The sequence below is a fragment of the Sphaeramia orbicularis genome, chromosome 21 (genome assembly GCF_902148855.1).
Source record: "Sphaeramia orbicularis chromosome 21, fSphaOr1.1, whole genome shotgun sequence".
In the NCBI taxonomy this organism is placed as follows: domain Eukaryota; kingdom Metazoa; phylum Chordata; class Actinopteri; order Kurtiformes; family Apogonidae; genus Sphaeramia; species Sphaeramia orbicularis.
In genome coordinates, this window is record NC_043977.1 from 38,529,017 (window position 1) to 38,543,851 (window position 14,835).

Genomic DNA, 14,835 nt, shown 5'->3' on the forward strand with positions numbered 1-14,835 from the left:
CTTTGACCTACTTTTCCCAAAATGTAATCACATCTATTCTGGGTCAGTGGCAATCTATAAATCTAATCTGGTATGAATTCAACCAATAGTTTTGCTGCTACAGACACGTGAAATTTCTCCCATTATAAGTAAATGGGGAAAACAAAGATTTAAAAAATTCATAAAAAATTTGAATTTTGACCTACTGTTCCCAAAATGTAATCAGATCTGTTCTTGGTCAGTGGCAAACTATAAACCCAATTTGATATGAATTCAACCAATAGTTTTGCTGCTAGAGTGTTAACAAATAAAAAAACCAAACCAAAAACAATACCCCTTACCTTCCCTTCAGTGGGTGGGGTAAAAATAGGAATAATAGTAATAATAAAAAAGCTGTAGGAGCCAAAATCAGGGAAAAAAAAAACAACTGAATTTGTAAATATATGCTTTTCTTCTGCAGCTTTCTCATCTCAGTCCAAATCAAAAGATAAAATGTAAAGATAGATGATGTAATGCTTCATGTGTTTCAAGTGAAACCTCTTCCAAGATTCTGTGTCAAGCAGCAGCATCCTGTCTGATAGAAACTGAACCGTGATCTGTGATTATTAGTGTCAGCAACACATTTAACCTCTGCATGTCTGATAAATCTATGAGCAGCCAAAATCTCCTCTTACACTGTAGATTTCCAAAAACCAGTTCAGAGAAGGGGGTAGAAGTCTTGATTCCCCGTTTTACTTGAATAACTTAAAAAGAAATCATGATATTTTTGTCTTATGATGCCAAAAAAAACTGTGAAGCATCGCAGTTATTTGGCAATATGCTGATAAATTGGGAATTAGGTGACCTGTACTCCAGGATCTTGGCAGACAACCACAAATTAAAAACATTACATACAGGATGTGACAGATTGTAGACCTCTGGTAAATCTGTTCCCATGACGTTAGGAACAAGAATCCGGGATCGGCGCCTTTTTTGATGAGTTTGCAAAATTTCATGTTTTTGTCTTTGGCCCAAGTCTCATGAAAGTAAGTGCAGTAGTTTTTTGTATAATTCTGCCCACAAACAAACATGAACTGCATGTTATTCTAAGTATGAATGTTATGGATGTGTACCTGTGATATATCGCTTATTAAAGTATCCTTAAAAATACAATGGGGGGTCCTCAGAAAAGTAGCTTCTGTCCCTATTGCTAGAGTCGTAGTATGTGTATTAGTATGAAGAAAAATGAAAACTTAACCGCCATGATGGAGTAATAATTTTTCTATCCACAAACCTTTTTTAAAACTAAAAATCTGCTGCATTCACTGTCTTCACAGAGGCTTATTGTAAGTAGCTGGGGTTATTTTGCAGCATTTTGCGTAAAGCTCATGTTAGTTTTTCATTCCAAAATAATGCTAAGCTATCATTTACACCAATTAAGGAAGATGGAGGGGGGGGGGGGGGTGATGTTCATGAGGATTTTATTTCATCTCATTTTTCTTTGACCCAAAGGTTGGAAAGGCGTGTAAACCGCAGCTTGCCTCAGGCTCTGTAATACAAGTTTTAATTTAAAAAGTGACCAGAAAAAATAAAGTGTAGGAGAACAGTGAAGATAAATGATAAAAAAAAATAAATAAATAAAATAAAAAATGGGGATGAGTCTGAGTAACAAGCTTTAAGTCTACCTCCCGTGCTTGGCATCTCTCGGGAACTCTTGCAGAGCAACAGATGGTAAACTCTGAATGACTCAGCCACGGCTCGTCCATACGTGGTCCTCTACTGTCATCTGCTGGTGAAAAATTGAAAGGAAAAACCCACAGCTGACATGAAAACAAGAAGAAAACTTGCTCTAATAGACCTTATTAGCCTTTATGCACCAGTTCACTGCACTGCATTGACTTTAAAATGCTTCACACATGTTCAGGAATGGCTTAATGAATCAATTTAGCGCTGTGATTGAAGTGTAGACGTCTATTGTGAGCAGTAATGAAGAGACTCACACTCTAATGATAAACACATGTGAGTCTTCCCACTATCTGGGCCAATTATAGACAGCAGACACTAAACAATCTATCACAGCCATATAGAAAAATGACCCCCCTGATACAAAAGGAGGATGAAAAATTACACGGAATGTGAGGACGTGAGAGCAGATGGATTATGAACTATAAATGTATAACAAATGAACCGAGCAGGGGGCTCCGGACTGCCAGACCCACTCAATCAATCACTGCTTTAACAAGACAGTGGGCAACATGCTGTCATTTCAAAGAGAAAGACTCACAGGCGGAAAATTCCACGCTTTTAAGAGAGCGGCGCACAAAAATGCACATGTTCAAGCAAAAAGAGATGTTAAAATGAGACCACGCAGTAAAGAAAAGACAAGAATGTCTCTCCATAGCTTTCTTGTTGTTTGGTTCTGTGAGGTTATGAACTACTGAAACCTATCTCAACCTTGTTTTCGGTCATTTTTCAGTGTCCATGTGTGGGGGTTTTTTGTATTCTGTCCTCGGTGTGTGTCAGAACTTTGGTTTGGTGTGAAATAAAGATTAAGGTTACTCATTACTACCCATAAGATCCAACCAGTTATTTAATTTATTTATTTTAGTCAGTCTTTCACTTGTTTTAATTGTTTTACATTGCATTAGGTCAGTGTTTTTCAACCTTGGGGTCAGGACCTGGCGTGAGGTTACCTGGAATTCAAATGGGGTCACATGAAATTTCTTGTAATTGATAAAAATAAAAACTTACTATTAAAAAATATATGGTGAGTTGACAGAGACAATCACAATCCATAAAATACATGACAAACTCTGAAGCTGAAACTGCTTATCTTTCAAATGTTCATTGTGGTCGGTTTCAGATGCTGCAGCTCTTTCATAATTCATAGTTTGAGTTCTTGTTTGTTCAGTATTAATTATCAGCCTTGTAAATCCAAGCTGGACTGACTGTACATATCCTGACCAAGGAAAATAAAATTCTCACTTTGTGCAGTAATCTATACCTGGCTTTTCTGCCTCCGTCCATAATAATATACATTATATAGACTAAATGTCATCTAAAATTAATGTTTATTTGCAACGTAGTATAGGAAACTATTACATGATCAAAAACAAATTAGTTTTAGCAACAAAAAAAAAAAAAAAGTCTCCATTTTGAATGTCTGAAGTTGCCAGAAATTTGTAATGTTAAAATGGGGTCACATAAAATATTTTCCTGGTGCTAATGAAGCATGTAATAAATGTGACTCTGTCCCGTTTCACCTTGCCCATATCTTTTAGTCCTGCTCAAGGTGGTCTTGGTTTCTGGAAGAATTTTTTTAAGATTATTTCTACAGTCCTAGATGCTGATATACTGTAACCCGTTGTCCACTTATTGCCATCTTTGGAGTCCCCCTGAATTATCCTGAGTTCACCACACAGAAACTAAATGTGTTTGCATTTGCTTCTTTGATCGTATCTTCCTATTTTGGAAGTCGCCTAAACCTCCAGCAGAACACGCCTGGATAGCGGACGTAATGTCTTTCTTGAAACTGGAAAAGATACAATTTTCTCTCAGACGATTAACAGAGATATTTTACATTACATGGAAGCCTTTCCTCTCTTACTTTGATAAAACATCTATAGAAAACATAACTGAATAAAATAGCTATAACACTCATAATTAAGTGAATGTGGACCAATGTGGGTGGGGGGCTGGGGGGGTGCTACTTCTCTCCTTTTTTTATTATTATTATTTTTTTTATTTTTTTTTTTTAAGTTGAAGTTTTTGTTTGTTAGTTTTGTTTTTTTGAAAACTAGAAAATTGGACATATGCATATATCTGTGCTGAGAGGATATGTATGCTGAAAATGTGTCCTAATAAAAAGATTAAACAAAATAATTTTTTTTAAAAAAATGGGGTCATGAGCCAAAAAAGGTTGTGAACACTGTATTAGATGTTTTAGTTGAAATTTAACTCGAGGAACAGTCAGCTTAAATACACTACGGCTTGGTTTTTATCACAGTTTTCCATTCTATTATAGTATAATATAGTGTGTATGTATGTATGTATGTATGTATGTATGTATGTATCTATCTATCTATCTATCTATCTATCTATCTATCTATCTAGATCAGATAACTTTAACCCTTTCATGCATGAATTATGGGAGCCTCAATCTAGATTTTTTTTTCCTGAGTGTTTTTATTCCACTTTAGGCATGAAAAAAAGTGATTGAAATGTTTTTATGAACCTATTTATCATGGAGTTACAAAAATGTCCACTAGGCTGAACACCATTCATTTAATTTGTGAAGCAAAGAAACATGTATTTACTGTCATACTATGTGAAAACTATGAAATTATTTTTTTAAATGCTGCTAATCTGATGTTTTTTCACATACTTTCTCGCACACTATAATACTAGCTATTACTCAGATAATATGAAAAAAAACAACAAAAACATTTTGTTTTAAAAGAAACTGTTCATTACAGTCTAATTGATTTACACTCAAACATGTTAGTGCAGATCAGGTTTATCAAGAACAGCAAAGTTACAGTAACGGGATGAACGTCAGTGTATGGGATGATGCATAACCATCCACTGTGTTGGTTTATATGGAACTAAAACAACAAAATCCATGAATATACAAGCGAACAGCTGTAGAATAACTGTCCACTGTAGAGACCAGTATACATAAAAGGGTTAAAAAACAAAAAAAAAACTTGTAGAAAAATTGTCATTACTTATTGTTGGTGCTCGTGCTGATGTTTTTCAGGTCATTTTCACTCTTCTCTGTCCACCTCTAACCTCTCTTATTTGGCCTTTACCGCCTCGCTGCCTTCCCATCATCTCCATAAAGATGACCTCACCCTCCAGCCGGGGCCCCCACCTTCCATAGGCACCGCACAGACGGCGCTCAGGGGCCAGACATGTCCAATAAACACATTGTGAGTGCGGTCAGAGTCCAGCGAGCCACAATAAGTATTTAAACTGGCCGCCATGGGAGAGGGATGTCCTGTTGTCAGGGCCCCATGACTTTCTTTAGGGGCAGAAGAGGGAGTGAAGAAGAAGAAGAAGAGGAGGAGGAGGGGAGTTGATGGTGATTTAGAGGACACTAGCCCCCCTTAACCCACCCCACACTGTCCTCTCACACAGGTATGGAGGAGTGAATAATGAGCACCAGCACCACATAGAGTTTTTATATTGCTCATTCTTCTCTTATATTAATCAAAGCACTGTCCACGTTTTTAAGAAGGCTCTATTTTCACCTCAAATTCTGCACTTAAGGGAGCAAGCATGGACTTTAAAGTAGCAATTAAGTTTTATTTCACCCATGGACCTTGAATCATTATCTTCACCTCATAAAACAGCAAGATTTAAATATGTAAATTAAAAGGGGTCCGTTCAGGAGTTTAGGAAAACTTGGCACAGAGATTCTGCATATAGGATTTTAAGTATAATCCTTTTTTTTTTTGTGGAATTTTGATATTTCAGTACTTGAACTAAAATGTGGAGGACACTGAACAAAATGGCTGGTACCCAAACACATCTGATAGTATAGATAGGATACAAGTTTATGGATCTTATGTAGTCATAACATTTCTGAATAGACTAAAGGGAGGGTATGGTCTGTTTCAGATACTAATATATGTTGTTGTCCATACATGTATATTCCTTAGAAAAGAAGATATACTATATAAACAGCACTGTGCAAAAGTCGAAGGCCACATCTAAGTTTTGTTGCTTTGCAGGGTTGAATTAAGCATATAAATTTATTTTGTCATTCATTTTCCTTCAGATATAGCAAGAAAATACAGGAAATATGTGTACAGCTTTAACCCTATAATGCCGAACATATCACATTTGATACATGAGTTTTGAAGACCTCTGCGTGATCAGTGTGATATTTTTTGTCTTGAAAAACCTGATGTATACAATTAGATACATGCAATACACAGATAATCCACCAGGGGGTCAGGGTTAGGGTTAGATTCATTCACCAGAGGCCTTTCCAGTGACACTGCAAGACTGTCATTAATGAGGAAGGAGGCACAACTTTACCAATTTGTTAGACATGTTTGTGTTATATTATGTTTTTGTTTGTTCAAAAATAATAATATCTGAGTATTGAGACCCGATGTATCAAATATGATACAAAATTGAAACTCAAACATGGAAATTGACATTTGAAAAAAAAATTTTTGGTTGTTCAGAAGGACAGATAAAGTTTCCAATCTCAAAGAAATGGAACTTTCTGTCAATGATTTAATGATTCAGGCTTTACAGGGTTAAAAGGCAAAAAAAAACAAAAAAACCAAAAAAAAAAAACCAACTGAACTAAATAGGTTGTAAAGGTTAAAGTCACTATTTAGTGTGACCCCTGACCCCATGGCAAGAAGCAGAACAAACAATTAGAAACATCTGACATGTGTTGGATGGAACCTGGTATAAAACATCAGAAAACGAATGCATTAAATCTTATTTTGTCTGGACAGAAGGGTTCAAAACATTTTAAGTGTAAAGCAGAGGTCATTATAATTTTAATGAACCAGCAAACCTAATTTTGGCCTAAGACTTTTGCACAGTACTGTTTATACAGTATATCTTATTTTCTTGGGGATATAGATGTACGGTCAACAATGTACAGTTGCGGAAAAAATTATTAGTCCATTAAAAGTCATCAAAAGCAATGGTTATGCAATCCAGTACTAACTCCTGTGTGTATCATGTGACTAAAACAGACAGAAAAGAAAACATGGAATGCCTAAAAACACTGTTTTTGTCAGTACAATGCCATAGCTATTGATGTAAGAACTGAAGTGATTTTGGTTATTACCAAGAAAACCATGGAAAATGGATAAATATCAGCTCTGAAATTAAACTCTTATGAGCTATTTTTTTTTGTTATCATTATATTTATCCAAACGAATGTACCTTTAGTTGTACCAGGCATTAAAATGAACAAGAAGTTGAAGAAAACAAGGGTCGTCTAGTAATTTTTTCAGCGAATGTAAGCATCTGAAACAGATCATACCCTCCCTTTATTCTTTACATAAATGTTTTGACTGCGTGAGATCCATGAACTTGTATATGATCCGTACTATCAGATATGTTTGGGTACCAGTCACTTTGTTCAGTGTCCTCCACATTTTAGACACAGATCTGGCAAAATTACATCAGTGGATTTTACACTGCATATTGTGTCCGATGCAAAGAAATATAGTGATTTTGTTAATCAATTAGTGGCTTTCAAGAAAATAAGATTTTATTTTATATTCTCCATAGAAAAATGGAAATTCAGTCCAACTTGCCTTTATCCTTTTATGTTTGTATGTTTTAGTCTGACACGTTTTGATTTCAGTTCAGCTTTTTTTGGTTTTACAAATGCTATTTTGATTGAGATTCATTTTTAGCTTTCTAGTTCCTTAGATGTAAGCAAGAAGCAAGTTAACCTTTCAGAGTCCACAGTCATGGCCCCGTGACTGAATCACACGACACTCTCAACACGTCGTAGTGTCGGAAGTCAGCCACGTGGACCACTGAAAACCAGAGAAAATGTCTATGTAAAGATATGCTTTTATGTCAAATATTTGAGTATAGTTTTAATTTATTACAATTTTGATTTTATATACCTAATATTTGGAACCAATATTCCCTTTTAAAGTCTTTGAAAGGGTTTGTTAAGCATCTTTGTGTTATTTATGCAATAAAGTATACAAATTTTTCAAATCGGATTTTATATTTTTTGTGTGTCTTTTGTCCTTTTGTGTTGATATAGTAGGTTAAAGTGAAAAAATAATAGGCAGATGAGATAGATGAAGTTGTGCTGAAAAAAAAAATGATAGCAAACATGGGTATAGTAAACATTTGTTTATATAGTATATAAAGGCAAAATCAAAAGCACTCAAAAAGGGCCAAAATAGGCTCAGACCCCTAAAGGTTAAGAGGGTGTATGACAAAACCTGTATATATCAAAGATGTCATAGTTTGCAAAACCGTTTTATTCTTGAATTTTATTCTACGAATCACTTATTTTAGTGAACAAATGAATCTCATTGTAATATGTTATAATGTTTGTTGTAGTTTTTGTTTATTTTTGTTTTTATTTTACTTCAGATTCTCATTTCAGGTTTAGTTTTGCTGCTGGTTGACAATAAAAAACTTAGTTATATTAATATTTATCCAGTCATCAACTGCCAAGTCTTAACCTGATGCAGGCACATTCACTCAAACTTCTCCGAACTCTACTAGACAAACCCTCTTAAAACTTCCACATATGCATCCCCTTTCCCCTCAGCTTCCTCCTGGCTCAGCTTTTATGAGCGGAGCGGTGTGAAACTGACACGGCCATTATCTTCCTCGTAGTCAGCCCACACCTCCCCTCCTTCTGCCCGCCTCTCACACAACAGAGACAGGAGTCTTGTATCCGAATGAAAGGACCAGGATGGCTTTGTTAAAGATGGTTTAAGGTCACCAGTTGGGTTGTGAAACCGTGCAAATATTGTACCAGCGTGAGAGTGGAGGTATGTAGTGAAACTGGTCTCACATCAGTGGTCAGCTGAGGTGTTGGTGGATTCTTTTATTTATTCTTCGTACCCAAAGGGCGACACTCATGACGAATGCAATGGAAATTTGTCAACATATAAATTTAATAGCTCTGACTTCTGCTAGGTCCTGCTTTCAAAGAGTCATTCTGGTATCATTCACTTTGGTCTGACCCTCTAATAAGAGTTCTGGTCCTCTTTTAACATATGTTTATATGATTTTAGAGCTAATACAAGTTGTGTGAGTTTTATTTTATTTTATGTGTTTATCCTTTATTTGTCCAAAAAAGTCCTGGTCATAGTTAGAGCAGCAAACATTTTAAGATAAAATCTGTCATTTCACACTAAATATATAACAGTTAAAGTAAGAAAGAGAGAATAAATCAGAGGAAATTAAGACAGATCATACCAGCGATATCCATAATCACAGTCCTCTGTGATTAGATTTGATTTGAGCTGATTTGATTTGATTTGATTTGAGCTGATTTGGATGTTTGTAACATCACATTTGCGTCACTGCTCAATAACAGATTCAGGTTAGTTAGTGATCACTGGTCTGGCGCTAAAGAAATGAACTAGAGGCATCAGTAGCTTGAATCAGATACAACAGCAACACAAATGTTGAGAAAAGCCGTCTGCAGTGGAAGAGTCTGATTATTTTCTGAATGCACTTCCCCATTCGCACATTTTGGCCCAAATATGGTCACTTCTGGCTCCAACAAACCATCCATGGAGACAGCCAAAATGCAATGTCAAGGCTACAAAATAGACTTGTCTGGTTACACCTTTTTTTAACCATTACTTTTTTTGGGGGGGGCTCTTTATCAATAAAAAACCTATAAATATCCTGTGTGCATCCACTCTTATCACACCCTCTAGTGACTTTGCAGCCCAAGCTGACAATGACCTTTCATGAGTGAAACAGCTATTATTTTTGGTTATGTGAAAATGGAACCTCAGGTTCTGCTACTTATATTTTTGTCTCGGGGTCAACCATGTATCTTCCTTAGACAATTGTAGCGGAGTGGAAACCTTCCCGCCTGCAGTCGTGTCACCTCCCAAGGCTCCGGCGTTATAACTCAGAGAGCCTCTGCAGAGGGCCTTGCTTTGCTGCATCACCTTCATTAACCACCGTGCTGGAAGCTTCTCTGTCATCCTTGGGTCGATGACTCGCCTCTCAACTCTGGCTTAGCTTCCCCAAGTTTATTTTTCCACTTATCTGTTCTGAAGACGAAGGAAGTGGGGAGAGAAAGAAAGGGGAGATACTCGGGGCTTCAACCATGTTTTTTAATCTGTTATTCTCCTGTATTGGCACGGGCATCTCCAGTGCGGGGATTAAGAATCCAGACAGAATGATGGAGCTCAGCGCTGACCCCGAGGGCAGCTGAGGACTGGAGGAGGAGAGGGGAGAAACAAAATAAATCATCTCTGTGGAATGAAAGAGAGGAAGACGGAGACACAAAGGGGAGAGTGGAGAGTGGGTGGATTGTGAGTTTGTGTGTGTCTAAGTGTATGTATGTGTGTGTGTGTGTGTGTGTGTGTGTGTGTGTGTGAGACAAACAATATAAAGAAGCAGTGATACAGTGAGGAGAGAGTGAGGTGCTGGCAGTGGTAATGGTCTTGTTGAGGTGTGGAGCAGTCTAAATCCTGAAACATGACCTAATAAATCTGAAGGTTACCTTCACCAAAGTTGCACAACACCACACCACACTGATAACCAGCCGGGGGTTGACATGTAGGAGTCGCACAGCGCTTTCACACTTCATTTCCTCATGGACAAAAGCATCAGATGAATAAACAAGTTCACGGTTTTGTGGAATTAGACCTATCAGCTCAGGATGAAGCTTCATTCCACAGCATGACAGTTTTACAGCAGCAGAGAGGCTGCGATGTTGCTTCTGAAGGAATGCTCTCCTGTGGTTTTTAATTGGTCTCGGATGCATTTTTTTATGACCCAGAAAGACAAAGTTTGAGTTAGTGCATGTTATTTCAGGTGTTATTTATTGTCGGAGCATGTAAACAGTGAGAGTGTGTTTGCCTTGACCTGTAGTATCAACAAACACTTAAAATAAGCAGATTAGCTAAAATGAGCCAGGAATCCAAACACAGGGTCGACTGTGAGTCAGCGGAGGAAGAATAAAGTTGTAGTTGTCACACTGTCTCACAGTTAAAGACCAGATTCACAAAAGATATTGATCACTGTGAGGGTTTTGGCATGGGAGGAATTAACCCAAGGCTTTAGTGGCTTGAACCGAATATGAAAACATCCCACAGGCCAAGAAGTTCTGTCTATGTTGGAAGAGTTCACATCTCTTTATTTCTGTTCCAACTGTCCAAATTGAAAGTGTTTTAGTTGCCAAATTGAAACATGCGGTTACGTCATACTGTAACATTAGTTATTTAAGTAACACTTTATTTGACAAGGTGTGTAAGACACTGACATGCCATCTGTCATGAATGTCATTAAGTGTCCCTTAGTGCATTATATATATGGTCAACATTGTCGGAGATCGCTTTGTTATGACAGTTTGACAAATGCCAAGACAACGTAAATGATCATGGCTCGATTCTCAAATCAACTGACAGAGCAATAACATTTAATGACATATTTATGACAAGGCCAAATTGTACTACTGTACTTCAGGTCAAAGGGATTATTCATGACATTTTTATAAAATCTTTTGACAGTGTAATTAAACTTAATGACATTTTAATGCCAGGTCCAAACTTAACCACTGTAGTTGAGGTCAAGGAAAATATTCATGACACTGTTATAATGGTCCCGTGACATTTAATGTCAAAACCAACCACATACACTATGAGAGGTTAATGTAATGGAACACATAAAATGAGCTTCTTTTAGTTTGATAATTAGATGTGCTAAATGTGTTGATGAGTTTACATTAATGTCAAGTTGTCATAACAAAGACATTTCCAACAATGTCAGCTTTACATTAAAAACTCAAAGTACACACTCTTCTTCTCATTCCACAAAGCCATTAAACCACAGGATGTGTTTTCAGAGACTATGAACCCAAAGGGGGGACATTTTAAACTAAATAAAACTTAACTGCTGACCTGATTAGCTTCAACTTTGTTTCCTTGTATCAGCTCTGACGCCACCTGTCATTCCCCTATAGTGATTGTGCAGAGCAGAGTGCTTATCTGCAGCAGTATTGGTAAATTTGTGACATGTTTGGTGAGTTTGTTTAACTTTTAACCACATGAAGGTGAATGTGTGTGAAACAGGCTCCTGTTGCAACACCTCAAACTGTCACTTGTCTCATAAACCGATCAGACTGCATCATAATTTACTGTTCTATGGATAAGATGGTGGAGATCACTATAGTGATTGTCCGGTTATTTTGACACCAGTTGTTGTTTGGTCAAGTACCCGACATCCGCCATGTTGGGTTCTCCAAAAGCATCACACACTGCAAAAATCAAAATCTTACCTAGTGTATTTTTCTCATTTCTGGTCAAAATATCTCATCACACTTAAAATAAGACATAATCACTTAAAGAGTAACTTGTAAGTGAGATATAAGAACTTATTTTTAGGCGATAGATCTTACCAAGATAATTTTCACTTGTTCCATTGGCAGATTTTTTGGCTGAATTCAAGACTTTATTTATTTATTTATTTTGCTTTATTCAAGAAAAAAATAAAATAAAATCTGCCAATGAAACAAGTGAAATTTTATCTTGGTGAGATTTCTTGAAAAAAGATTTTCAAGATCTATTGTCTAAAAATAATTTCTCATATCTCACTGAAAAGTTACTTCTTAGGTGATTATGTCTTATTTCAAAGTGTGATGAGATATTTTGACTAGAAATGAGAAAAATACACTTGGTGAGATTTAGATTTTTGCAAAGCAGATTCCTTTTTTTCTTCTATTGTCTGTGTCTATACTCTGTGCTACCTTCGATCAACCAGTGTCGGCCTGAAACCTATTGTCAATAACAGTGTTGTATAAAGTACTGGAAGGTCACACTTGAGTAGAAGTACAGTTACCCTACCAAAAAATGACTTTGGTAGAAAGTCAAGTCACCAACTGAAATGTTACTCAAGTTAAAGTCTGTAAGTATCTAGTATTTACTGTACTTAAGTATATCAAGTAATCTATAATTAAATGTCCTCAAGTAATGAAAGCAAAAGTACAGGTAAATGTAATTAACAACCAAAAGCAGTCAGAATTTAGAATTTTACGCTGCTGCTCACATCAACAGATTGCCAACAGGTTGAGTGTGGACCGTCGTTATACATTTAGGCCCCATAAGAAATCAGTTTCCTGACTTTGTTGCAGTCATAATTGATCTCAGGTCTGAAAACACCAAATTTCCTTGAATTAATTAATTGTTTAACGAGTAACGATACTGTGCATTAAAAATGTATTGGAGTAGAAGTATACAATTGAGTTAAGAAATACTTGAGTACAGTCGTGCAGTATTATTACTTTGTTACTATACAACACTGCAGTGACATGCAGTGGGGTTCATGGCTGGGGAGGCACTGACTCTTTCAGAGCCAGATCTACAAATATATGGTGGCCTGAGAAACTGAAATAGAGAGAGTGAGCAAAAGGAATGGCCTGGGTATATGGGCTCTGCATCAAGTCAGCATAGGTAGACTGGCAGGAAGTCAACAGGAAACCTTCAAAAAGAGCCATTTCAAACTAAAGATAAAAAAAGTTTATGGTCTTACCTTTATTTGTACATGAAATCCATGCGCCGATCCTGGTGAATTAAAGTGTATAAAAAAAGAACGAAGAAGATTACAAGCGCATGAATCTGTGGACTCACAGGCGCCATCTATCATGAGGCAGGGGTACTGTTTGCCTCCCCTAGTGACTTTTTCACTGCAGTTTTATGATTAATCCGCGAGCCTAAACACATTACAGAAATACATTCCATACATTATACAGATTATGGAAGGATAGAGCATATAATCAGAGTGTTTGAAAGCATTTTAACTGCGATATACAGAGGGACAGCGACACAATATTTTCATCGGGTACCAGCAGAGTTCATGAGGGGAGGAGACAGTTCTCCTGGAGGCACAGCACAGCGCTGCCTCACGGCACATCTCCTCCCTGTATTTGAACGGAGCATGCGGAAATTCTGCTATTCTAATTGACAAAAAAAAAATAATAATAATAATAACAATATTGGATTCGAACGGAAAATGAGTTTATAGGACATACCAGCTGACAACTATCAACATTTATTATATTTTATAGTCAAGTTTTTTTTCTTTTCAAGATTGACAAGGGAGGCTCTGCCTCCCCTGCTTCCTCTGACTGCACGTCACTGCAACACTGGTCAATAACCGGCAGTGGTTCAGTTGATAGAGCGGGTCGTCCAATGACCGAAGGACCCTGGCTCCAACTGTCATGTCGAAGTGTCCTTGGGCAGGACACTAAACCCCAAATTGCTCCCACTGGGGCCTGGTAGCACCTTGCATGGCAGCAGCCGCCTATTGGTGTATGAGTGCATGCATGAATGGGTGAATGTGTGAGGGTTTGTAAAGCACTTTGGGTACCATGAAAGTGTAGAAAATATAAGTGGAGTACATTTACCATTTAGCAGTAACCTCATTTCTTCAATACTCATTGCTCTTATGCTCAAACTGCTCAGTTGTGGCTTTTCAATGAAAGTGAAAAACAAAAATGTAGCAGGTTTGTCCCAGTCCATGCCTACTGTTTAACTGACTTTTATGAATATTAGTAGTCTTTGTGTAATCCTGCTGACAGACGGACAAATATGAGCGCTCACATAACCTCGTTGGCAGAGGTAATTAAATAAATGGCCAAATGGAACTCTGGGACATCTGTTTAATCAGCTGAGAACTTGAAGGTCTGTTTGGAGTAAAGGGTTAAAGATGCACAAATGAACAGCTTCAGTTTGATGATCCAGTAGTTGACAGAAAAATTCTGTGATATACTCTGAGACAAAAGACGGAGTCACTGGATTCTGGAATCAGAAGATTTTACTTGCAAGGAGTCAAGTACATACAGTGAGATGCAGCAGCTGACTGACTAACAACAGGAAGTGTAAGATCTTATGAAAGAACATGAGTATTACAATCATTGGACCAAGTGTGCAAATATTATGACGTTGATCAGGTTTCATCATTGGCTTAGGTATTCAAAACACAGTGATGCATGGGTTCAGTGACCGCGTCTGTACTCTTCCTCCACCTGCCCCATGGCCTGATCTCCTCAAGGGCCGCAACCCGCTCTGGTCCCAAACTGGAACAAAACAAACAGATAGCAAAGAACTGGTAGACATATCCTGAGTGGGCATTCTTGCAAAATGTCATCATCACCCATCCATGACTCGTGCTCTG